At 40.1% G+C, this 25,345-nt stretch overlaps 1 long non-coding RNA gene across 2 annotated transcripts in view; it reads right to left on the bottom strand.

Moving 5' to 3' along the window:
- LOC131202668 (uncharacterized) overlaps positions 1–25,345 on the bottom strand; it is a 55,747-nt gene that overhangs the window by 12,336 nt on the left and 18,066 nt on the right. The window contains exons 1-2 of one of the 2 annotated variants that reach the window (XR_009156194.1): positions 5,034–5,372; positions 1,600–1,699 (exon numbers count right to left, since the gene is read on the bottom strand). This is a non-coding gene — a long non-coding RNA (uncharacterized LOC131202668). Of the gene's footprint in view, positions 1–970; positions 1,700–5,033; positions 5,373–25,345 lie in introns of those variants that run through there. The other variant, XR_009156191.1, reaches the window with a different exon arrangement.

The raw sequence follows: 25,345 nt of genomic DNA, 5'->3' as shown, positions 1-25,345 counted from the left end.
CCCTTCTCTCCCTTAGCCTTGCCACACAGACGTCTCCCCTATCCTATCTCCTTCTCTCCCTCATCCTTGCCACACAGAAGCCTCCCCTATCCTATCCCCTTTTCTCCCTCAGCCTTGCCACACAGAAGCCTCCCCTATCCTATCCCCTTTTCTCCCTCAGCCTTGCCACACAGAAGCCTCCCCATCCTGTCCACTTCTCTCCCTCAGCCTTGCCCCACAGAAGCCTCCCCTATCCTGTCCCCTTCTCTCCCTTAGCCTTGCCACACAGACGTCTCCCCTATCCTATCCCCTTTTCTCCCTCAGCCTTGCCACACAGAAGCCTCCCCTATCCTATCCCCTTTTCTCCCTCAGCCTTGCCACACAGAAGCCTCCCCTATCCTATCCCCTTTTCTCCCTCAGCCTTGCCACACAGAAGCCTCCCCTATCCTATCCCCTTTTCTCCCTCAGCCTTGCCACACAGAAGCCTCCCCTATCCTATCCCCTTTTCTCCCTCAGCCTTGCTGCACAGAAGCCTCCCCATCCTGTCCACTTCTCTCCCTCAGCCTTGCCCCACAGAAGCCTCCCCTATCCTATCCCCTTTTCTCCCTCAGCCTTGCCCCACAAAAGCCTCCTCTATCCTATCCCCTTTTCTCCCTCAGCCTTGCCCCACAGAAGCCTCCCCTATCCTATCCCCTGGGACCGTGGAAGTTGCTGTGAAAGTGAAACTCCTCTCCTCTGCTTGTGTTTTTCATTGGGACAGATTTTTTTCAGGTGGGGAGGGGGAGTAGAACTCCTTAGCATCAGAGGGCTGTTTGGAAAGTGAAACAGTATTTGCTGTGTGAGCAAGGAGACAGGAAGGAGCCTGGCTGCGGCTTAGCTCAACTGTTGTGTAGTAAAGCTACTTGTGCTACGAAAGTAAAACTGAAACTGAAACGCCTCTGCTTTTGTTTTGCATTTAGAACAGATTTCTTTTCCGGGGGTGGGGGGAGGAGGAGTAGAACTCCTTAGCATCAGAGCCTTTTAATACTAATATAGGAAATACAAATTCTCTGATGGTCATTTCGAAAAATCCTTTCTTAGTGAGTACCTAGAAGCCAAGAGGAACATACGTGGCAAATTTGAAGTTTGTAGGCTTTACGGTTCTGGAGATTTTGTGATGATGCATGAGTGGTATATCACTTTTATATATATAGATTTTAATCAGTTTATTTATTTTTATTCTGAAAGAAGTCAAGTGAGTCTATGGGCTTCATCTACAGATGTTGCTGATGACAAACAATCCATAGAGGTACCATTTGTGTCATAGATTTCTGAATTATATTTTGGAAATTCAAAGCAGTGGGATCATTCTGCGATTTAAAGAAAAAAGTGGTGATAGCTAGATTCTGCTGCTAGTAAGGTGAATATCTCACTAATACAAAATCATCATCATCACTCTTATTAAAAGACATAATCTTTTCTGAGTTGCAGATGACTTCATCAGATGTGTAGAGTGGCTAAACTGTTGTGGGATTTAAATTGTGGGGGGAGAATGTTGGGAGGAAGGGAGATGAAAATAAGTTGGTTTTGCAAATAAGGTATTTATAATATGAAATTGTAACCATAAGCAGATAAGATAACCTCTGTCACATGTAACTTGCATCTGTTTAATTGACATTGGCTCTTCCTGCTCTTAGGTCATTTTCTTCTGTCTTCATTCACACACTCTTGGATGTTCCTCCTAGAAAGACATAGTTAGAGAGTTGACTGATATGTGCCTACAAGCAATTGTCAATACATCCACATAGATCATGGATGTCAAACTCAAATTCATTGAGGGCCGCATCTGGGTTGTGTTTGCCCTTGGGGGCCCGGGGTGGACATGGCCAGCTTTTATTTATTTATTTATTTGCATTTATATCCCGCCCTTCTCCAAAGACTCAGGGCGGCTTACGCTATGTTAAGCAATAGCTTGACGTCATTCGTGTCGGGGACCTGTGGTAACCAAGTGCTAAGGCAGGACTTCCCTCAGACCCTCCCTCACTCATTATAAACTTCTTTCCTTCCTTCCTTCTTTCCTTCCTTCCTTTTCTTCTTTTTCCTTCCCTCTTCATTCTCCTTTCTTCTTCCTTCCCCCTTTCCTTATTTGTCCTTCCTTGCTCTCTTTCCATCTTTCCTTCTTTTTTTTTTCTTTCCTCTTTCCCTTTCTCCTTTCCTGTCCCTTCTTGCATGCTCAAATGCACAAGTGGAAACATTTCTCCTTTTGTTTTGTTTTTACTTTGTTTTGCTAGCCCTCTGCCAGCAAAAACAGAGCTTGGGGAACCTTGTGCGACCCTTCCAAGCTCCATTTTCGCTGGCAGAGGCACCACCGGTCAATCCTTTGCTGTTTCCAGGGCAGCTCCACGGGCCAGGTTTAAGCATGCCACAGGCTGGCTCTGGCTCCTGAACCTTGAGTTTGACACCCCTAACATAGATATTTTTTTCCTATAAAGATCTGTTCCTAATGTTGTCCTTCAGGTCTTCCAAGAATGTACCCACCCTCTCTGTAAAAAAGTCCATCTACCTGGGTATTGATTGCCCTTCTTTTTCCTTCAACCTTTCCCAGTATTAGAGCCTGCTCCAGTGAGCTAAGTCTTTACATTATGTGTCCAGAGTAGGATAATCTGAGCATGGTCATTAGTGCCTCAAGTGACAACATTGGGTTGATTTGTTCAATGATCCATTTGTTCATATTTTGGGCTGCAAAAGGCATTCTTGGGAGTCATCTCCAATACCAAAGTTCAAAAGCATCAATTTTCTTCATATTCTGATTCTTCCAAGATTCTTCCAAGATCCTTCCAAGGTGTTATCCATATAATATAGTTCATGCAAATATATCTGCTTTATAGTTACTAAACCTGCTTTACTCACATAGAATTCCTGTTGTCTAGACTGCTTATGCACGGACAGAGTGGTCCAGAAACCAATTGAATGGAACAAGTAATATTTTATAAAGTGGTTCATTTGGATTAGAAAACAGAAAATCCAACTTTGTACAAATATAGAAATGAGGGCATTATTTTAAATTTAATTATAAGGCCTCACTATAAATATACATTTGCTTAAACTGTTAATAAAACTGTAAACTATTCCTTTTGTGGAGGCACTCTTTCTTTAAAGCATTTAACAAATGCTTTGCACTAGGAAGAGCAAATGTGTTGGTTTAAGCTTAAGGAGAAAAAAAACCCAGATGTTTCAGATACTTTTCCGGCTCCCCCTCTCCTAGCACATCATTCTTTATTTTCCAATATGTTCATAGTTTATCTACTATTACATACATTTTGGAATGAATTGCATTATTATTAACTCCTCTTGAGATATCTGCTACAGACAGAAATATGTTGTAAGAACTCAGAAACACAAATACTGACTAATCTAAGGAAAAGGGGAATAGCTTTCGCATCATATGACAGGGAGCTGAGATGAAGAAACTTTGTGTAGCTACTGGGATATCTGGTCAGGTCTGAAGGCCGGAAGGCTGGGAGACAAGAAAGCAATTCACAGGGTTGGGGGCTGGGGTAGAGGTGAGATAGAAAACGCTGCAAGTTTTCTGCAAATGATCACTGCAAAGATACACTTAGGGCAAAACTTGAGGATGGATTGGCAGTTTCATGCTTCAGATGTTATAAAGGTAAAGGTATCCCCTGTCCAGTTGTGTCTGACTCTAGGGGTTGGTGCTCATCTCTGTTTCTTAGCTGAGGGAGCCAACATTGTCTGAAGATATTTTCTGTGGTCATGTGGTCAGCATGACTATACACCAAGGTGCATGGAACATTGTTTCCTCTCCACTGAAGTGGTACCTATTTACCTTCTCGCATTTGCATGCTAGGTGAGCAGGAGCTGGGGCAAGTAACAAGAGCTCACCCAGTTGTGTGGCACTTGGGTCTTGAATTTGGGCGGTCAGCTTTCCAGTGGATAAGCTCAGTGTCTTTAACTGCTGAGCCATCGTTCTCCCTTTATGAGAAGATTTTATAAAATATTCCAAATTTCCATCCTGAAATGCTCTCTAAATCCCTATTATGTTCTTGAATAGATTTATCTGGAGACATTAGATCTCAGTATAAAAAGCTATGCCTAACTTCCTTGATCTCCGGTTAGTTTACTTAGTGGCTTCTCTCCCAAGATCATGGTGGCAGAGAATTCTGGGAATTTTAGCCCCAGTATTGGTTTTTGTAATCCCCAAAGCAAACTAGGATGGGAAAGTTGACTTAGATTTGACATTGTCCTACTTTTTCTCTAGTTACAATGAGGTAAACCTGTTAGACAAAACAGTACATCATTCTGCAAGACTCTTTTGAAAGGTATATATGAGAAGGTGGTTTTATAACAGATAGTGGGGAGAGATGTTTACATGGTATCCGTAAGTAAATATACAGTCAGAGTACTTGCATATTATTATATGGGAAGATGCTTCTTGCTTTTAAAGGCCTAAATCTGTCAATCACTTGTTTTGAATCTCAAGTATGGGAAATGTAGTGCGATTCTGTTTCTATTTTTTGCCATAAACCATGCTGATTAAATAGTACTACTGGAGTTTCCAATATTCGGAGTGCACCAAACTACTGCGCCCGGATGTAAAGACGCAGATACCTCTGCAAGTTGTCATAAAAACTCAAAACAAGACTGTGCCAACTGAAACAGTTTGTTATATTGAAATATTGCATTTCAACCCAAATGACAGGGGAAGAAGCTAGTAGGCTTTGCTTGATGCTTGCTTGCTCAATAATTAATTTTCAGTGACTTGATTTAGACAAGTTAGCCCAGAAATTTGTCATCTTCCCTTCTATTCAACATATCTCTAGACAAGCATTTTATAGTTTCATTGATCCTCAAGAAAGAAAAGCAGAAAATTTAAGTTCAACTCTATCCATCAAAGTACTCTTCTTTGAACATGTAAGCTGATGTATTTAGCAATATTGTTTTGACATGCTAAAACTTAGCCTTTCTTTCAGTCCTGGCTATGGTCATGGGAATATAACAATGTTTTTTGCAATAATGAGATCAGAAAATATCTTTCCAACTAGTGAGTAACTTACCCCGTGCATATTTTCTTTGTAGTTATGTGTTCCCAGTAGGATCCCTGCAGAAACATCCTGTAGCGCTTACCAGATCTTCTGCCCACCTGCATTTTAAGAGTTGTCTAAAATCATTTCATTTTGAAGTGGGAAGTTGACCAGTTACAAAGCAAAGTGACAGCTTCCTGCTGTTTCTTCCTTATTCCCAAGAATGATGACCTGGAGTCCAAATTGCTCCCATATGCATATTGAGAAAATGGAAATTATTAATGGCTACAGACAATTGCTTTCTTTGGAAGTAGGCCCACCTATCCAGAAAACAGGGGTGGTTAAGAAGCATCTCGGAATCTAGAGAGTAGGGTGAGAATCATTATTTAATCATTTTGGGTCAAGGAAAAAGAAAGTGATTTATCAACGTTCCAAATGTGCCCATTTGAAACAGCTCATCTTTAATCAATTTCTCATTTTTTAATGAATTTTGTTCCAACTCTATTTTCTAGTTCAATGTTCTTTTCCAGCCCAATCTTAGTGGTGCTATGATTATTATTCCCAGAACAGAACAAAGTAAAGATTCATAATTTTATGTTCTGAAAAGCAATCTCCTGCCTGATCATGTGAATAAATTAATGCAGTCAGTCAAATGAATGTCATTTCCAGATTTACAAAAAGCCACAGTAAATGAATCCATTTCATGCTAGAAGTTTGTCAACAAAGTTGCACAAAGAAAGAACAAGATCACTAGACAACTGTTAGCTGCAATACATGAAGAGTAATTCAATTTATGTCTAGTCTTTCAGCTAAAATTTTCACTAATTATAAATAGAATAGAATAACAGAGTTGGAAGGGACCTTGGAGGTTTCTAGTCCAACCCCCTGCTTAGGCAGAAAACCCTACACCACTTCAGACAGATAAATTCAGATTTAAAAAGAAATGTTAAAATTGAAATAAAAGCCAATTTCAATAAAACAGTGTTTTAAAAACCCTACACGCTTAAAGCTGAGTCCCATAACTTACATCCATTTTGCTGCGGAGGCAGAAGAAAACGTTTTTCTTTTGAGAATTAAAAACCACCAACAATATGGAACAAAATCCAAGATATTAACTATCCAGTATTTTGGGAAGTTATTGTAAGGTAAATTTTATATATGCTCCTGAAAAATGACTCTAATATGGCTCTGATATTCTACGCAAGCTTAAATATATGAATGTTTCTCTAATGTGGAATGTCCTATGCACAACTCTTATTCCATGTAGGCAAATCTAAAGGATTCCGTGTTTGACAGTATCAAAAGCCATTAAGATATCCAGAAGAGCCAATGGGGATATGTGGTTCTTGGTGTAAACTATTCACCAAGGGACCAAAGCAGTTTCTATCTCACATCCAATCCTGAAGTCAAATTGATAATCTAAAAATCTATGGCATCAAGAAACACCTGGAAGCTACCAACACCTTCTATAGGAAATGAATATTGAAGATGAGTCAGAAATTACCCAAAGCAGTGTAGTCCAGAAACATATTGTATTTTTCATGGTCTGACTACTTACTAGGACTGATGATGTTACCTAGTTTGGTAATGAAATGTCTGCAACAAAACAAACAAGCTCAGATAACACTAAGGATCCCACATAGTAGTCATAGCCTGACTACTATGTTTAGGAATGATGGAATCATTCCCAGATAGTACCAAGTTATTTTTCACTCTCCTATATTATTTGTCTCTCCGCCTTCTGTACCTTAGTCCTGCCCATTTGATTATTATTCCCTCTGAACCCATCATCACTTCATAGATGAATCAAAAGTGGAGATTACTTTTCCTCTTCCTTGCTTTTCCCACAGTCAACCCTGAGAAAACAATAAACTGGAAGCCATAGAATTGAGAAGGGAGAAGATTTGAAGAGAACTGCATCAGCACTAGTAGGTCCTATGGGGGAAATTACATTTTATGGAGCACAAGAAGAAAGAAGGACTAGGGGTGACATGACAGCAGTTTCCCATACCTGCCACAAAGAAGAAGGGAGGGGGCAACCTATTTTCCAAAGCACCAAAAGGTAAGACAAGTAAAAACGGATAGAAACTAATCAATGAAAGAAGCAATCTAGAACTAAGGAGACATTTCCTAACAGTGAGAACAATTAACCAGTGGAATGCCTTGCCTTCAGAAGTTGTGGATGCTCCATCACTGGAGGCTTTTAAGAAGAGACTGGACACTTACTTGTCTGGAATGGTATAGGGTCTCTTGCTTGAACAGGGGGTTGGACTAGAAGACCTCCAAGGTCCCTTCCAACTCTGTTATTACAACTGAGGTTTCCCCCCATTCGTGACTCTTGAAGAAGATGCTGCTGGAGAGCTTTTTTAATCTAAGAAATTACGCGGCTTTTAAAAAAACTATAATATCTCTTGCAACTCTTCTTCAAAAGCACAAAGTATGGTTCAAGTTAAGCTGTTTTTTTGGCAACAGAACAGAACTGAGTGTCTCACTCCCATGGTCTGTGGTTTGTTTGTTTTTCCAGTTTCCCACTCTAACTTATTGCCTACGATCTCCTATCTATCTTATTGTTGTTGTTAGTCGCCAACTCGTGTCCGACCCATCGGTACCCCATGGACAACTTTCCTCCAGGCCTTCCTTTCCTCTACCATCCTCTGGAGTCCTTTTAAGCTCACGCCTACTGCATCAGTGACTCCAGCCAGCCACCTCATTCTCTGTCGTGCCTTTTTGTCTTCTTTTGCCCTCAGTCGTTCCCAGCATTAGGCTCTTCTCCAGTGAGTCCTTCCTTCTCATTAGGTGGCCAAAGTATTTCAGTTTCATCTTTAGGACCTGGCCTTCTAAAGAACAGTCAGGGTTGATCTTCTCTAGGACTGACCGGTTTGATCACCTTGCAATCCAAGGGACTTGCAGGAGTCTTCTCCAGCACCAGAGTTCAAAGGCCTCAATTTTTTGACGCTCAGCCTTCCTTATGGTCCAACTTTCACAGCCATACATTGCAACTGGGAAAACACTTTTGTTGGTAGGGTGATATCGCTGCTTTTTAGTATGTTGTCTAGGTTTATCTTATAGCTACATGCTATTCAGATCCAACCTTGTTTAGTTTTTTTGCAACCATTCAAAAGCAGCAAGATTCTTCCAGAAATAAAGCTTTTTTTTTAGGAACTCCAAAATGACATATGATACAATTGGTGTGTGACACAACCCATACATACAACACATAACTGCAATTCTCTTACCTGACTGAGAATAACAAAAGAAGGTATAAAGGGAAATGGCAAAATAACATTTGGTTGGCTGATCACAGAATGTGCTCGTGCATGAACTGGATATTTCTAAACAACAGTTTTCCGTTTGTTTGCACATATGATTCTATGAACTAAATAAAAATGTCCTCTGTTTTAAATGTATTTTCTCCTGTCTGACCTTCAATCTTCTTGTGAAGATTCGTATTTCTGGAGCAGAACTGCTATCATAGCCTGAAATGAGTTGCATGCATTTTTTATGATACAATCTTTTGTATAAATGTGTCCTCTGGAACACTGACAATCAAATAATAATAATAAAAAGGTCTGGCTGCATATGAGGAACAACTAATTTTGGATTTCTAAAAGCCCAAGAGAAATCTCACTAAATAGAACCTGAATTTTTTTGCTAATTTAATTTTTTTTTCTTTCTTTCCCAAGGAGCATTCATAAAGCTATCAGTCGGATAGATTATTGTGAGAGAAGGAAGAATGGGCGGTACTGAAAGCTAAAAGCCATTAAGTAAAATGGAAATGCTCAGATGATCCGAGAAGTAGGATCTAAAATGTCTTCGGTGCAGAACATTTGAATTGAATTGAATACTTTATACTTTATTTGCCAAGTGTGATTAGACACACAAGGAATTTGTCTCCCGTGCATAAACTCTCAATGCAGTGGTGAAATCCTCTGAGGATCGCCACCGGTTCGCTGCCTGCGCATGCGCAATGCGCACCAAAAGCATGCTGCAGGCGCATACACAGCACACAGCAAACACGCACTTCACGCAGAAAAAGAAGACTTCACTAGCTAAATAGAACAGCGAGGGGGGGAGAAACAGCTGTGCCGTGCAATTAAAAGCAGAAAGCTCACTAGAAAGCAGGATTTTCTGCTTTCCTGCAAAGCAGGTTGTAATGGTGGTCTCATCGCTACGGCATGCTGCAATTGACTGTAAATGTGACCATCACCCTGCTGAGCGCCCAAAGTGCGGTGACATGACTATGGAAAAGGCCTGAGTGTTGGAACTGCAGATCCAGGTCATAAACAACCCCTGAGGTAGATCCATTGTAACTTTGAACAGTAGCCAAGAGATCAGTCGTAAATCAAGGACTACCTGTATTGTGCAACTCATAAAGCTCAACAGAATATCTCCCATCTTAGTTACAGGAACAAATGGCTCCAGATGGAGTTGTAAGTTCAGAAAGTGATCTGGTTCATTTTCCAGGGTCAACGTTAGGTTGCTAAGGGAGACATTTGTTAAGTGAGTTTTGCGGCATTTTACGACTTTTCTTGCCACGTTTTGTTAAGTCACTGCAGTTGTTTAATTAGTAACAAGTTGTCAAGCGAATCTGGTTTCCCCATTGGCTTTGCTTGTCAGAAATGTCAGAAAAATGATCAAAAGTCAGTGCTGTGGTAACTTTGAACAGTCTCTAAGTGAACTGTTGTAAGTTGAGGACTACCTCTCTCTATATGGCATAGGGCCGGGCTATTTACGGGGACCGCCTACTGCTACCAAATACCTCTCACCGACCCGTGCGCTCTCACAGAGAGGGACTCCTCAGGGTGCCGTCAGCTAGGCAGTGCCGTCTGGCGACACCCAGGGGAAGAGCCTTCTCTGTGGGGGCTCCCACCCTCTGGAACGAACTCCCTCCAGGACTTCGCCAACTTCCGGACCTCCGAACCTTTCGTCGCGAGCTTAAAACACACCTATTCATCTGCGCGGGACTGGATTAGATTTTAAAAAATTGGTTTTAAGGGGTTTTTATTATTTATATTGTTTTAAAAATTAGGCTATAGAATAAGTTTTTTAATTGTTGTTTTTAATCTGTATTTATATGTGTTTTAACTGCCTGTGAACCGCCCTGAGTCCTTAGGGAGATAGGGCGGTATATAAATATAAATAAATAAATAAATATATATATATATATATATTCATCAAAAAAGAGAAGCTAAGCATTTCCCTAAATCGACCTTAAAAATGGGAGGGTCATTTTTAGATTTCCTGAGAATATGATAATAGAGGTGGATTAAAAGGGTTTTTTTTTCCTGTTTAATCTTTCTTCTGTTAATAGATGAGAGTCACCCTTCCTTAGAGAAAATACCTCACACCCATTGTAATACTACCACCCTTCGGTTTCCTAAGAAGCCTACTTGTTTGATTGGTTTCTATGCCTCTATTAGACCACGTCTTCACCTTGCTCTTGAGGCAGTGTACTTTGGCAGGAGAATATAGAAATGTTGAATCTGGTATTGCTGTGCCAGAGATAGTAGACGTAGCTCCAGCTTTATGGCCGATTCATTTAGTGCAGGGTCAGAGAACTATGGCCCCCTTATGACCTGTGTACTTCAACTCCCAGAATTCCATGCTGGCCCAGGAATTCTGGGAGTTGAAGTCCATAGGTCATAAAGGGGCCATAGTTTCCCACCCCTGATTGAGTGAGTCTCTTGACTGGAGCGTAACTCCTAACATTCCAGACTGCCACAAGGATAACCAGGGATATATCCCGGGAGGGAGAGGTCATGAGTTCAAGTCTACCCTTCTCCATTGGGCAAATATCTCCCTGTCCCCCCCTAATTGCAAAACGCCCTGAGCTGCAAAACGCCCTGGGCATGTGCTCAGTTTTAAAGTCAGGCAGGAAAGATATTTTTCCTGCCAGGGCAGAAAGAGAAAGAGAGAGAGGAAAAAGGACCAGAATAGAATCCTTACTCTTCACTAAGCAGAGTGTCCCTGGGGAGGGATGTGTGCCAAAAGTCCAGAGAGTGACAGTGACTGTGCAATCAAAGCCTCGTCCCTTTCAAAGCAGTCGTTTTGTTTGCATGTTCGTTACCATCCGCTTGATTCCCCCCCTCCACCTCGGTCACTAAGCCACTGCAGTGAATAAAACAAAACACAGGATGGCTTAGTGGCATATATAAACACAACAGGCAGAGAAGGGCAGCAGAAAGAGAGGGCTGGATTTGCCAGCTTAGCCCCCACCAGGATACTCCCTCTGGCCCCTCTTCTAGCATATGACGTGTTCACACCACAGCTGCAATCCTGCAGCCCCGCACTGCCACCTCCCTGTACTAGTTAGTTAGTGGGCTGTACACAACCCTGTGTTAGGAGGTGTGCTCTATGGAAACTGCTCCCAGAGAATTACAAACTAGCGGCATTTTATTTGGAGACCAGGGGTTGCAGTTCTCAAGGCACAAAACAGAATCCGAGGCAGGGAAAGGCCCTATGAAAGAGATAAAACCCAGCAGGTTATCTTGCTATCTTCTAGACCAAAAAAGCAATTGTATGTTGGATGCATCTACCAGTATGTGGCTTCTCAGTTCAGGTCACATGACTCTGAATGGCATACCCACAAAAAAAAACAGCACATATACCAGGAGAACCAAATGACAACAAAATGGAGGTCAGAACTAAAATATACTACAGTACAATTCTTCCAGGTAGGAAACTCCGCTCATCCCAACCCAAAGGGGAACCCAGGGGAAAAGCCAGCTCCTAATTGCCTTTCTGAAGGCCTGCAGGTGGGGGATATTAGAGCGACAGTGGGAAGATGCTAAGCCTGAAATTTACTGCAATTGCATGCAAACTAATGTTGTCAGTTCATTTTGTTTCATTTCGGTTTTCCTCCCTCCACCAGATATCCCCCCTCCATGTTAGGCTTTTATTGTTATATTACAACAATCAATAATAGCAGTTTTGTATTAGCAGCCTTTGAAACATTAAAATGAAAAATAAAGTGCATGAAATGGAATTTATCCGTATTCTAGATCAGTTCCTTCTGAATTAAAGAGCTTACCAAACAGTAAAGAGGTAATAAATTGGGGTATCTTTTAAGCTAGAATATATTTGAATTCCAAGCAAACAGGAACATTAGAAACATAATACCACTTAGCATCAGTGTAATACCTCTACATTTTCAAAATATTTAATGTCGGGATTCTTGTACATAGACTGATTTTTACATTTTATAATATAAATTTGTGATGTATGCAGCTACATACTTTGAGTATGTTGTAGGAAGAGATTACATGGAATGTCAACCCAGCTACTGGTTTTAATTCAGGGCTGTCAAACTCCTGGCCTATGGGCCGGATGTGTCACACGCTGGCCACGCCCATGCCCAGTTTAGCGAAAAGGGAAAATGTCCCAATTTGTCAGGTGACGCTGTGAGTTTGACACCTCTGTTCTAATTGAAAAGCTGGCTGAATTTTAACTTCAGCTGAGTGGGATTCTCATACCAGGGGATTTATATATAGAGGTGCCAGATCTATTATATTTCTCACACATCATTCAGGGATTCGGTTCTGTTGAGAAGTCCCTAACACTTAAAAAGTAAAAGAAAACAAACAAAAAGAGAGAGAAAAAGGACCACCAACAGTAAGGTGGTCAGATCTGCTTATGACAGCAATGCACAAAGCTGAGGCATTCTGAAGAGAGTCTGCCCATGTGGCTGCTAACAATCAACCCCAACTTCACGGCATTTCATCAATCCATCCATCAATCAATCAATCAACTGAGAGGTATAGAGATTAGAACCTCTCTTGATGTTAAAAGTTTGACAATTGATTCTCTGTCTCCTACAACAGTGAAAATGAGGGAAAATTGAACATGCATGTGTGATTAGCCAGGCGTACTTTCATGAAGCCATACAATGCTTGAACCATTATATACCTGCACAATGTTAAATGCCTGCTTGCAGTTCCAAGCAGCTTGAACAACCTCATGGGATCCCTCCTCAGTAATCGCTCTCATCTGTAGTCTCTGAGCAAAATTTCACAATCCTTTGAGCCCCAGGGGAACTTCAGGTGTCTTGCCTTATCAACACTGCCTCACGATCAAGATGCATCCTGTCCCTGCTTTGTTTGAAAGGAAGCTTTTTTTCCATAACGAGCAACTCAGAGGGAACTAGGGAGAATGGGGAAAGCCTGGTTTTAGATGGCCTGGGCCATGTGCTGAAGCGAGGGAACCTTGTGGGAAATGTCCCTCACTTGAAAGATCATCCCTACAGGCAGAGATTCAATGGCTGTCTTGGCACACCATACTGAGGATGCATATTCTGTGCTTCCTATGATTAAAAAGCCTGTTGGGACAAGCAGCCCTTTTCACTCCTGGCTTTATGACGCTGAGTTGAACCCTCCAAGAAGTTATCATGTGGTTGAAAAAGCCAAGTCCCTTTTCCTTGTTCCCAAGCAAGCCAGGATTCTCTGATCAGAAAAATAGAACTCACCTGGTTTATCCTCTATCCAATCCAAATTTATCTGGATCAGAAACAAATGGGCAAGGCCTCTTCTATTTAATTCATTTTTATTTCATTGGCTTCAAATTGTGTTTCATTCCATATTAAGTAAGTCTGCAAAACATCATGAAAACTTGGAAACACTTTTCTGTTCATTTCCCAGCACATGTATGGCAAGCACGTTTGTCCTAAAATAATACATATATGGGTGCTTTTTTTTACTTTAATATTCATATTTAAATAAATGGTTTTATATGAAAATTGACATATTTTGAAGAACAGACGCAGTCATATGCATACAAATATTCCAGATCTCCTAGCACTTCAATATGTGTGAAAACAGAAAGTTCATATAAATATGTAGATACAAATTCTTAATTCTGATTATAACAAAATATTTCATAAATCACTTTCAATATCAAAGCCCCAAATGCAGGATCTGAATCAGAGGTGGGTTTCAGCAGGTTCTGACCAGTTCTGGAGAACCAGTAGTGGAAATTTTGAGTAGTTCGGAGAACCAGTAGTAAAAATTCTGACTGGCCCCACCCCCATCTATTCTCTGCCTCCTGAGGCCCAGCTGATTGAGAGGAAATGGGGATTTTGCAGTAACTTTCCCCTGGATTGGGGTAGGAATGGAGATTTTACAGTATCCTTCCCCTGCCATGCTCAGCCAGGCCCACCAAGCCATGCCACGCCCACCAAGCCACACCCACAGAACCGGTAGTAAAAAAATTTGAAACCCACCACTGATCTCAATCCTTCTGAATTGTGGCGGTTATGCACATATAACAGTTGAGCACTAATTGCCTTCAGAGCTTAATTTCAGGAACACATAAACCAGAAATACATTTTGAAGTAAAATACATTTTGAAATAGATTTGAAATAAATCGATATTTATTTGAATGGAGGAGCTAGATTCACCATTTCATAAAGCAATCATAGCTAGGCTACAAAAATCCAGACGACCAGTAGATGGTAGCAAAGCATCAAAAGCTTTCTGCGTCTCCTTCCTATCACCTAGTGGTTATTTTAATTTTTGCAGCCCAGATACATTAACCATCTCACTAGAAATAATATCACTTGATTACATTAAGTTAACACTAACTCAATTATGCTCCATCATTAAAAAAAAATAGTCTGGCGATTAAACTAAATATTAATTAGTAATGATGAGTCAAACAGCTTCATTTCTTGGACTGAGACACGGAAGTGTTTTCTTTACTCTAACTTTTAGTTGGCTTGTTGTTATTACTATGCGAACCTTCTGCTGAGCATTTAATTAAACAAGTTATCTTTGTCAAAAGACTGGAAAGCTGGGTCTTTTTCAAAATATATGAAGCAGCTCAAATATGAAATGAAAAGAAAACAAAGTTTTGGCCAACAGAAACAAATGACTCATTTCCTTATGAAAACATTCAAAGTTTCTGTTTCTCAGGCAACAATGTCCGCCATTCCAGCATAAAATCTCTTTTAACTTCCTTCAGATGTATTTCTATTACACTCTGTGTTTTGCAGTGACCTCACAGTGAACCAAGTTCTTAAGTTATTCACTAGGGATTGCAAATTATCCTTTATATTCACTACGTTTGGGGGTATATATATATATATATATATATATATATATATATATATATATATGTATATATATATATATATATATATATATATATATATATATATTTGTACATCAGAGGTATCAGAGTTACAAGGATTTTCTAATTTTGTCAGCACTTTGAAAATGAATCTGCAGCAAATATCACATGCACGTCATGTTTTCAATAACAATACTAGGATATGTCTATGCTCGTTTGATGTACCAGGGTATACCTTGCAGGATAGACCTTGATTACTGAACAATTCCTGCAAAATAAAGCCTAACTTGATGTATCCATAAGATTATCAATCATTTAAGAAACCAGTAGAAATTTACTAAATTAAATCTTGGTTCATAAAGGAACATGTCTGGTCTTATAAGAGGATTTCTTAATATTATCTCCCCCCCACTCCGCCATCTGGGATAAAAGATAGGATTCAACCTTCTTCAGCTTAGAACAGAATCATGTGTAGAGGAATCCCATTGAAATCAATGAAGAGTCTATTAGTAATTACTTATGAATCCCATTTGTTTCACTGATAATCTGCAAGAATTACTAATTTGGATTTAACTCTATGTCTTTCTAAATAAGGTTCTCAACACAAAATAATCACATGTCTGAAATAGGATAATTAGATTCATAAGAGTTATCTACTGCTCATAATATGCCATTGTATTGTAAATCAACTTTGCGGTACATTCCATGAAACTGGCGAAATGGCATCTGCCAGGCCTCTCATGTAACACCTATAATGAAGAAAAACCCTCCTCAAGTGTATGCGATAAATCATTTTAACAGATGAAGGCAAAAATTGCACCTCAGCAAATGGCTTGAGGATGTATGGATACTAAGTCTTCCTCAGCAGCATTTCTGAAGAGCAATTAAAATCCCTTGGCCAATTTCACTAAAGATTTTTTTCTCTCTCTCCAACCTAAGTGTATTTTTTTCTCCTTAACCAACAGCAGGGCTTTTCAACCTCAGCGCTGGCTGGGGAATTCTGGGAGTTGAAGTCCGCTAATTTTAAAGCTGCTGAAGCTGAGAATCACTGCCAAGAATTAGAATTCTTAGTCATTCCATTCCCCTGTAACAGATTTTTCATGGCTAATTTATAACTAATTCAGCCGAATTTAGGCATACTTTTTATTTCAAACTCAGTTGATTTCTTATGAGATGAAGAAATATTAAGACTAAAATAAACTAGAGCAGGGATGTCAAACTCAATTTCATTGAGGGTCGCATCAGGGTTGTGTTTGACCTCAAGGGGCCAGGGTGCGTGTGGCCAGAGTGGGTATCGCCTGCTCAATGTCATGTATGTTGGGGTCACCTGTAGCGGCTGGAGTGCTCTGTCAGTGAAAACGGGCTCCCAAGCTCCGTTTCCGGCTGTGAAGGTCTTCTGCAATCCTCTGCCAGCCAAAACAGAGCTTGGGAGCACTGATGGGATTCAATTTTCTTTAGTACGGGTTCTGTGGGCGTGGCTTGGTGGGTGTGGCATGGCTTGGTGGGTGTGGCAGGGGAAGGATACTGTAAAATCTTCATTCTCTCCCCATTCCAGAGGAAGGTTACTGAAAAATTTCCATGTCCTCCCAATCAACTGGGACTCGGGAGGCAGGGTGTTATGTAGCTAATTTTGGAGGGAAAATTAAGCGGAAAAAAGCTTGATGATTATTGGCCAATTTACTATATAAGGAGAGCTGTCCTACAGAACATTTGCTGGATTCTCACTATGAAATAAAGAGCTGTTGTTCACATAGACCTGACTCCTGTCTCCTCACTCGCCCAACTTAACACAGAGAATAGATGGGGATGGGGCCAGTCAGAGGTGGTATATACTGGTTCTCTGAACTACTCAAAATTTCAGCTACTGGTTCTCCAGAATTGATCAGAACCTGCTGAAACCCACCTCTGCTTGGGAGTGTCATTGGCAGAGGGTTGTTGCAGACCGTCACAGCCAGAAATAGAGCTCGGGAGCCTGTTTTCACTGGCAGAGGCACTGCGGTCCAGTCCTTTGCTGGCAGAGGTACCGTGGCAGAGGCACCATGGGCCAGTTTCCAGGGTGGCTCCACAGGCCAGATCTAAGGCCCTTGAGTTTGACACCCCTGAACTAGAGGATACACGTGGTAGAAAGGTGAATGGAAAGATAACAAGTGGGCACTTCATTCACTACAGCTGCCCTGGAAAACTTGTTCCTCCTCTCCTCCATCACATTATCTTCTCTGAGTCAGGAATTCCATGAAAATGTGTCACTAGATCATGTACACCTAGACATACATACCCTTTATTTGCTATGTTATTTATTAATAATAATTTTGGCAGGATGTCACCAAATGGTTTTCTCTCTTTTAGAGGGAGGCTGTTTGATTGAGAAGAGGCTTTTGTAAACAAAGAAGATGAGGCCTTTTCTAAGTGCTATTGCTATCTGAGGCATCACTTTCTCTTTGAAACTTCTGAAATGGGCCCACACCAGAACAGCAAAATGTGGCATGGGAAAAAAGGGGAAGGGAAAAAATGTTTAAATCATCATCATCAAAACTGATGGCCAGCCCAAAGAATATACCTTTAAGGTTGCACTTGAATGCACATTTACGAGACAAATGTTATTTTATTATGAAATAGGTTTTGAATGTCTAGTGCTTGTCCCATGGATTTTAAAAGAAAAATCAAGCACCTGTTTAAATCTTCCCCACTGATATCAAAGGTATTAAAACGTTATTCTAAATTATGTCATGTTCAGCAGAAATAATCTGCAATAAAATCTACATGAAGGAGAAAAAACCATATTTTAAAAACAAAAAATGATTATTCCCATGGATGTACAAACTTACTTTTTCCCCCCTAAACTCTCATAAAAATAAAATACAAACATAAAATTTCTCTAGTGTTTGTGGCAAATGAACATATATTAAGTTTGTTACATGGCACTTTCAGTATTCTTGAAAAAAGGAATTATGGGTAGTTCTCGACTTACAACAGTTTGTTTAGTGACCATTCAAGGTTACAACAGCACTGAAAAAAGTGACTTATGACCGTTTTTCCGGTTATGACCTTTGCAGCATCCCCATGATGATCTGATCAAAATTCAGATGCTTGGCAACTGGTTCATATTTATGAATGGAATGGAGTGTCTATCAAGATTTTCAGTCATCCAGGTCATGGTTGTCCCAAAGGTGCTCCTTCAAAAAGCAACTGAACTTTGTTTTTCTTCCTGTCAAAGGAGGGATGGGATGGGAAGGGATAGGATAGGATAAGATAGGATAGGATAGGATGGGATGGGATGGGATGGGATGGGATGGGATGGGATTTTAACATGGGCCAAATGGAATCAGTTTTTTAAATTGTATTTTATTCTATATTTATTTTGTTTGGTGTTTTTATCTGGCTGTAAACCGCCCTGAGTCCTTCGGGAGAAGGGCGGTATAAAAGTTTGATTAATAAATAAAATAAATAAATAAATAAATAAATGGGATGGGATGGGAGGGGAGGGGATGACAAATGCTCTGTTTTACACATTGGAAAAAAGAATCAGAATACTAAATACAAGCTTGATGGACATGACCTTGTAGATGACCCTCACTCTGTCAAAGACCTTGGAGTTTTCATATCAAATGATCTAAGTGCCAAAGCCCACTGCAACTACATCACAAAAAGGGCTTTAAGAGTTGTAAACCTAATCTTGCGTAGCTTCTTCTCCGGAAAGATTACACTACTAACCAGAGCATACAAAACATTTGCTAGACCAATTCTCAAGTAGAGCTCGCCTGTCTGGAACCCACACTTCATTTCGGACATTAAGTCAATTGAACGTGTCCAGAAATATTTTACAAGAAGAGTTCTCTACTCCTCTGATCACAACAAAATACCTTATGCCATCAGACTTGAAATCCTGGGTTTAGAAAATTTAGAACTACGCCGCCTTCGACATGACCTGAGTTTAACTCATAGAATCATCTATTACAATGTCCTTTCTGTCGAAGACTACTTCAGCTTTAACCAAACAATACACGAGCACACAATAGATTTAAACTTAAAGTGAACCGTTCCAATCTTGATTGTAGAAAATATGACTTCAGTAACAGAGTTGTTAATGCCTGGAATGCACTACCTGACTCTGTGGTCTCATCCCCAAATCCCCAAAGCTTTAACCAAAGACTATCTTCTATTGACCTCACCCCATTCCTAAGAGGTCTGTAAGGGGCGTGTATAAGAGCACCAGCGCGCCTACCGTTCCTGTCATAATGTTCCCTTTGGTTGTATTCAATTTGTATGGTTATTTCATGCTTATATATATTGTTGTGTTTGACAAAATAAATAAAAATAAAATGGGATGGGATGGGATGGGATGGGATGGGATGGGATGGATGGGATGGGAAGGAATAGGATGGGATGGGATAGAATGGAATAAAACAGAATAGCTTTATTGGCCAAGTGTGCTCATGAATACCCTCATCAGTATAGGCTGTTAAGAGACAAAAGTTCTAAAAAGGCTTCTTTTGCTACTGCACAGCAATTCATTTAATCCACCCAGAGTCTAAAGCTACCCTGTTGTTTGGTTGATCACATTTACTCAGCATTGAATCTCATCAATATTGCAGAATACTGATTGCATCAACCAAAAGCAGGGCTCTAGTTCTTTTCAGCATAGCTTTAATTGCTCCTGGCAACTATATAGTCTGTTAGAGCATTTTCATCCTAGTAAAAACCCATTTGTGGTCAGCCACTGTAAAGCTGATTAAGTTACAGTGCATTACCGTATCGTAAGAATATTCCTTCTTAAGGCCAATGATAAACAGCTGTTGCTGCATCCAAAGTGACAGTATCTGGTTCTTGAGTAGCATAAATATAATGATGAGATCCCAGCCACAAGAATAATTACAACCCTAGTTCATTTTCTGTATGCAGTAAATAGATAAGCACAAAGCATTGCTTCTGAAGTCTCCCAGAGTTATTGGCTCAGCCAGGATTAAAAATTGGATAGTTGGTTTCAAATAGGATCATTAAGGTTCTTATTCCTGTTTGTTTGATTATACTTTAAAGAAAGCTGATAGGCTAAGCAGCAAGTGGAACAGTGGTGGGTTTCACTTACCTTTGCTCTGTATGCGCGGAGCGTATTTGATGACGTCTGGGCAGGTGGGCGGAGCCTCCTGCCACCGCTGCTACCCATTCGCCCAAATTAGGGCAAACCAGTAGCAACCCACCACTGAAGTGGAAGATACTAGTTACGGGGATGTCAAACTGGCAGCCCGCAGGCCGGATGAATCACGCGCAGACCACATCCATCCCAGCTCCGCGAAGGGAAAAAAATGTCACAAAACGTCATGTGATGGCAACATGACACCGCAGGTTTGACAACTGTGTATGAGTACAAATGTGCTTGTCTTGACAAAACTGGGCAAGCCAATTTATAAGGAAAATGAATTTATACTTCAGTGGAAGCCTTAATACTTTCACTGATGCAAAGCTGAAAAATGATGCATTTTTCAGTGTGAAAGTTAAGGAGGCTGGGTTGTTCCCAATGGCACAAAAAGAGTGGAAGTAAGTTTATACAACTATTTTTTTAATAGTTAATCCTCTTTCTTCATAGCCCTGCCGTTTTTCTGTCTCCTCTTATAATGAACAGAGTAGAACAAAGAGAGATTTGAGTTCAGTGGGGCTCAAGGGAATAAAGACAGCCCTTCGACCTCAAATTTTATTCAGCATTTTTCCTGGCTTTGTATCATTTAATACCAAGATTTCTAAATAAGATTGCCTCTATACAAGTATCTAATTTTGTTATACTTTTTGTCCGCAGGCAATGTTTTTTTTTTTTTAAAAAACAGACTTATAATAGTTCTGTTCCAAATATTCTAATCAATACCTACCCTGCATACTAACTTCGAGCTATCTGTTTCTGCAATTAATTAATTACTCCTTTTGACTTGCTCATGTAAAAAAAACCCAAATCAACATTGTCTTTAAAAAAGGTCCTCTGATATTTTAAAGAGATATTTCTGCATCAAATTCATATACTTAATTTCTTAACAAGTTTCCAGTGGAAGCACCATAAAACAGGGGTGGGATTCAAATAACTTAATATTAAATATTAAGGTTCTCTGCCCTAATGACTGGATGGGTAGGCGTAGCTGGGTGGTCATGTGACTGCGTGGGTGTGGCCAACTCAACATCACTCACATCAAGAGGTGCCTTGCCTCACCTCTCTTCACCCCTCCCTTTCCAGCCACTCCTCCCCTAGTTGGGCCACTTGCTTTGCTGCCTGGCTGCCCACTCACTTGGCCTCCCGCCCCCCCAAGTTTATCAGTTATTATGGTTGTCGGACAGATGTTTAGACTGGATTTGGCATTTTTAGCTACCTATAAATACCTTCCTATTTAGCTTCATTACAGTCACTTACTCCCACATCAATCACATATCAAATATAGAATTTAAACTATTAAAAAACGAAACAGCTGAGACAAAAAACAGACCTAACAGTCAAAAGAGGGGCTCCACTAATTCCATGATAGGGAACAGAGCTCAAAATCTTGGCTGATTTTAGTAAACTAAAGAGGGGTCCATAGATGGGAGGCTATTAGCTTTTGGGGAACTCAAAAGAGCATTCGGCCAAAATGGGTGTGGCACTTTTATTGCTAAGAAAACTGTATAAGCATGCCCATTATGTAATCTGGAGCCAAGTTCAACTTCAAGAGTGTCTCTTTTTTTCTGTTTGTACTTTAATATTTGAAAAATAAAAAGTGTCTCATTTGAAGGCAAATTCAATTACAGATAATGAAATTTGGCTGAAAGTGGCAATTTAGAACACAGTTAAGATTCTGCTGGCTCTTCAAGGAAATTTTGATATGATTTAGTTTAGAAATCTTTTAATTTTTTTTCTGTGTGTGATGGTAAAGGAGGGAAATCTATAATTTTCGGCAAGGCAAGGGCAAGCGGATATTTATTGATTATTATTTCTTTGCTTATACAGGCACCCCGAGCTCATCAAAACTGAGACAGTTAGTAAATCTTACAAATAAATAAATACATTGTGATCTGATTGGATAACCATTAGTAGTTCTTGGATGTTAGAAAGGTGAAATGTTTTAGGAAGTTTTGTCTTTCACTGGTTCTTCATGAACCAACAAGTAGGAACTGTATGATTGAAGTCTCCAAGACTTCCATAACTATCAAATATGTAAGAAAATCTTTTGGTATTAGTTCTTTTAACCAAGTTTATTTTTGTAGAACAGTGGGGAAAAAATAACACCAGAGAGGCTTGTTGAAAAGTGATTTTTAAATAAAATATAAGGATATGAAATAGCAAGTAAAATTCAGGATGGTTTTTTCTAGTATGTTGAGTTACACACACCCAATTGCAACTTCTAATACAGGAATGGACAACCATTTTAGGCCTGAGTAGTCACACACATCATTCCTGTGATCTGCTGAGGGGCTAAAGCATGGGTATCAAACTCACGGTATCATGCTGCCATCACGTAACATATCACGAAGTTTTTCCCCTTTGCAGAGCTGGGGTGGGTGTGGCCTGCACATGATGCATCTGGCCCATGGGCTGCCAGTTCGACATCTCTGGGCTAAAGGGAGCATGCCCAGAGATACCCTGAGTGAATTTTAGGTCCCCGGAGTGTCTGGGGGTGGTTTAAATCCTCAAAAGGGCAGAACCTTTTTGGGAGGCTTCAGGCTTTTAATGGAGAACTAGTAGCGGAAATTTTGAGTAGTTCAGAGAACCAGTAGTAAAAATTCTGACTGGCCCCGCCCCAATCTATTCTCTGTCTCCCAAGTCCTGCCTGATTGGGAGGAAATAGGGATTTTGCAATATCCTTCCCCTGCCACACCCACCAAGCCACACCCTCCAAGCCATGCCACACCCACCAAGCCACACCCACAGAACCAGTAGTAAAAAAAATTTGAAACCCACCACTGGATTCCCCCCCCCCAAAAAAACCCTCCTCTTTTACATAAGAGAGATATACAAATTATTCCTTACACTAAATTTGTGCAAGAATAAACTCCCCGAGGCAAGTGGTATATCCCAAAGAATTTAGAATTGCTGAATTCAAATATGGTTGTTTCACAGTTATACATTTGTTGCCCATTTTTGGAGATAGAAATTAGCCTTTAAATCAGGCTAACTAAACATTATTACCTATTCAGGAGTAATAACTAAACTTTCCTTTCAACCGCTAAACTATGCAATCAGTGGCAAAAGAAAAAAAATGTATTCACAAATCAATTCTATTCAAACCAACATAGATAATAGAATACTCAAACACATAATAGAAACTCAATAATAGAAACTCAAACACATGGGTTATCTAGTGAAATTCTGTTAAGGCAAGCTAGCAACATCCCACAAACAAATACTTGCAACTTTGGGGTTTTTATTGACTTCTCATAGGACTGATACCCTAAAATTTTTAGCTCCAGTTCCAGCCCCAGCTCCTTGCTCTATGCAGGAATTCAGATGTTTATCCAATACCTCCTTGAATACATCCAGTGAATACATCAGTTCCCTTAGCAATTGAGTTCATTATCAAAACTGTTCTTATACTTTTCTTAATGTTGTTCACCCAGAATCTGCCTTTTCTCTAACTTAGTCCATGTCATGCACTCTGAGCTGGCAATCGTAGAGATCAGGGGTCTGCAACCTTAAACACCCAAAGAGCCATTTGGACCCATTTCCCACAGAAAAGAAAACACCAGGAGCCACAAAACCCTTCCCGTGCCAGACTATTTCTTGAGCGGCCAGAAAACTAGCATATGTAGTTGAATTAAACATTCTGTTTTCTTCTGAAACTTTTCTTTTCTTGGATTTATCCATGGCTGGCCTATCGGGGGTTGAAAACCTCAATAAATCGTGTGCCGGCGGGTATCACACATTGGCGGTTGTGATGCATATTTTGAATGACAGGGAGCCGCAGCAGAGGGGTGAAAGAGCCAAATGGGGCTCCAGGGGTTGCTGACCCCTGGGCTAGAGCATGGATTTCTTCTGTTGATACTTGTGGGAGCACTTGAAAAATGTTATACAGGCCACCTTTTCTCTCAAACTTTATCTAGTTTGACTGAATTCATCTCAAAATGTGTTGTCCAGAAATGGACACATTACTTCAACTAGGTTCTGAACGGTACAGAAGTGAATGCAGTGAGGTTTACTCCATCATAAGGAGAACTTAAATGAACCAATCAACATGGTAAAGACTGAGTACGCCACTAAATTGCACTCTTAAAATAGCATCTCTCGATTAACAATATCTTGGATGTACTGTATTAGTTTTTGCTCATTCGCTTCATCCAACTTTAAAGTATGTAAAATCTTCTTTGGTTTCCTCCTCATCTCTTCCCATAGCCTTCACACAATGCTAGATGCTTAACACCTTCTTCAGTCCTTTTTGTATCATGCCACTAGTATTCAGTCTACCTATATAGACATCTGTAACATTTCATTACCACTTCTGTTTTTCCTAGCCATTATACCAGAATCTAGATCAGGTGTTTTTTTTTCAGATTTGACAATCTTAAAATGTGTGGACTTCAACTCTCAAAATTCCACAGCCAGCATGATGTTGATTGGGAGCTGGGTTGTCAATCTTTTTGAACAAACTACAACAGGTCAGGGACAGCCACAGTATAGTTTATCCGAGAAAAGTGGGATAGAAACATTTATCAATGAACAAAATAATGATATATAAAAGGGTCCCACTAATTCGGCAAAAATACCTGTTTATTGTTTTATAGAACCATATTTATCTTTACTTTCCTTGATTCTGGAAAAAACTTACATGGTGTTTGCAGTAGCTGCTTCCTGGACTATCTACTACTTCTCCATCTAGCACATCTTATTCTTGTTTGCCAGAAGCACATTAATCTATATCTGCTGAGTGGCCTTTAGTATTTCTAAGTGTTGCCTTACAGTTTTCTAGTAATATTCAGCCATTTGCTTAAGTGAGTGAGAGATCATTGGCTCTAATTCAGACAGAACCAGCCCAAAATATCTGGGGAATGTACTCTTTGGGGAGAAGTAGAATTTATTACATATTTTAGAAACAAAGGGAGGAGTTGTACTTTGTGCTAACTGGAAGCTGTTCAAGACATGTGGCTTTGAGTCAGATAAAACTGGTTGTAATAAGGCAGAAAGTCAGGAATGCATGGGTTGTGATGGGTTGCTCCTGTGATTTCTCTCTTTTTCTAAAACTTTGTATCAGAAGTAACTGCTGAATCTTCCATCTTTCCTTCCAATGAAGGTTTCCTACTCATTAAAGTACGTGGAGTTTGTTTTAGGGTTTTTATGAGT

This window comes from Ahaetulla prasina, chromosome 1 (assembly GCF_028640845.1).
Source record: "Ahaetulla prasina isolate Xishuangbanna chromosome 1, ASM2864084v1, whole genome shotgun sequence".
Lineage (NCBI taxonomy): Eukaryota > Metazoa > Chordata > Lepidosauria > Squamata > Colubridae > Ahaetulla > Ahaetulla prasina.
This window is presented reverse-complemented; position numbering and strand designations above follow the sequence as displayed.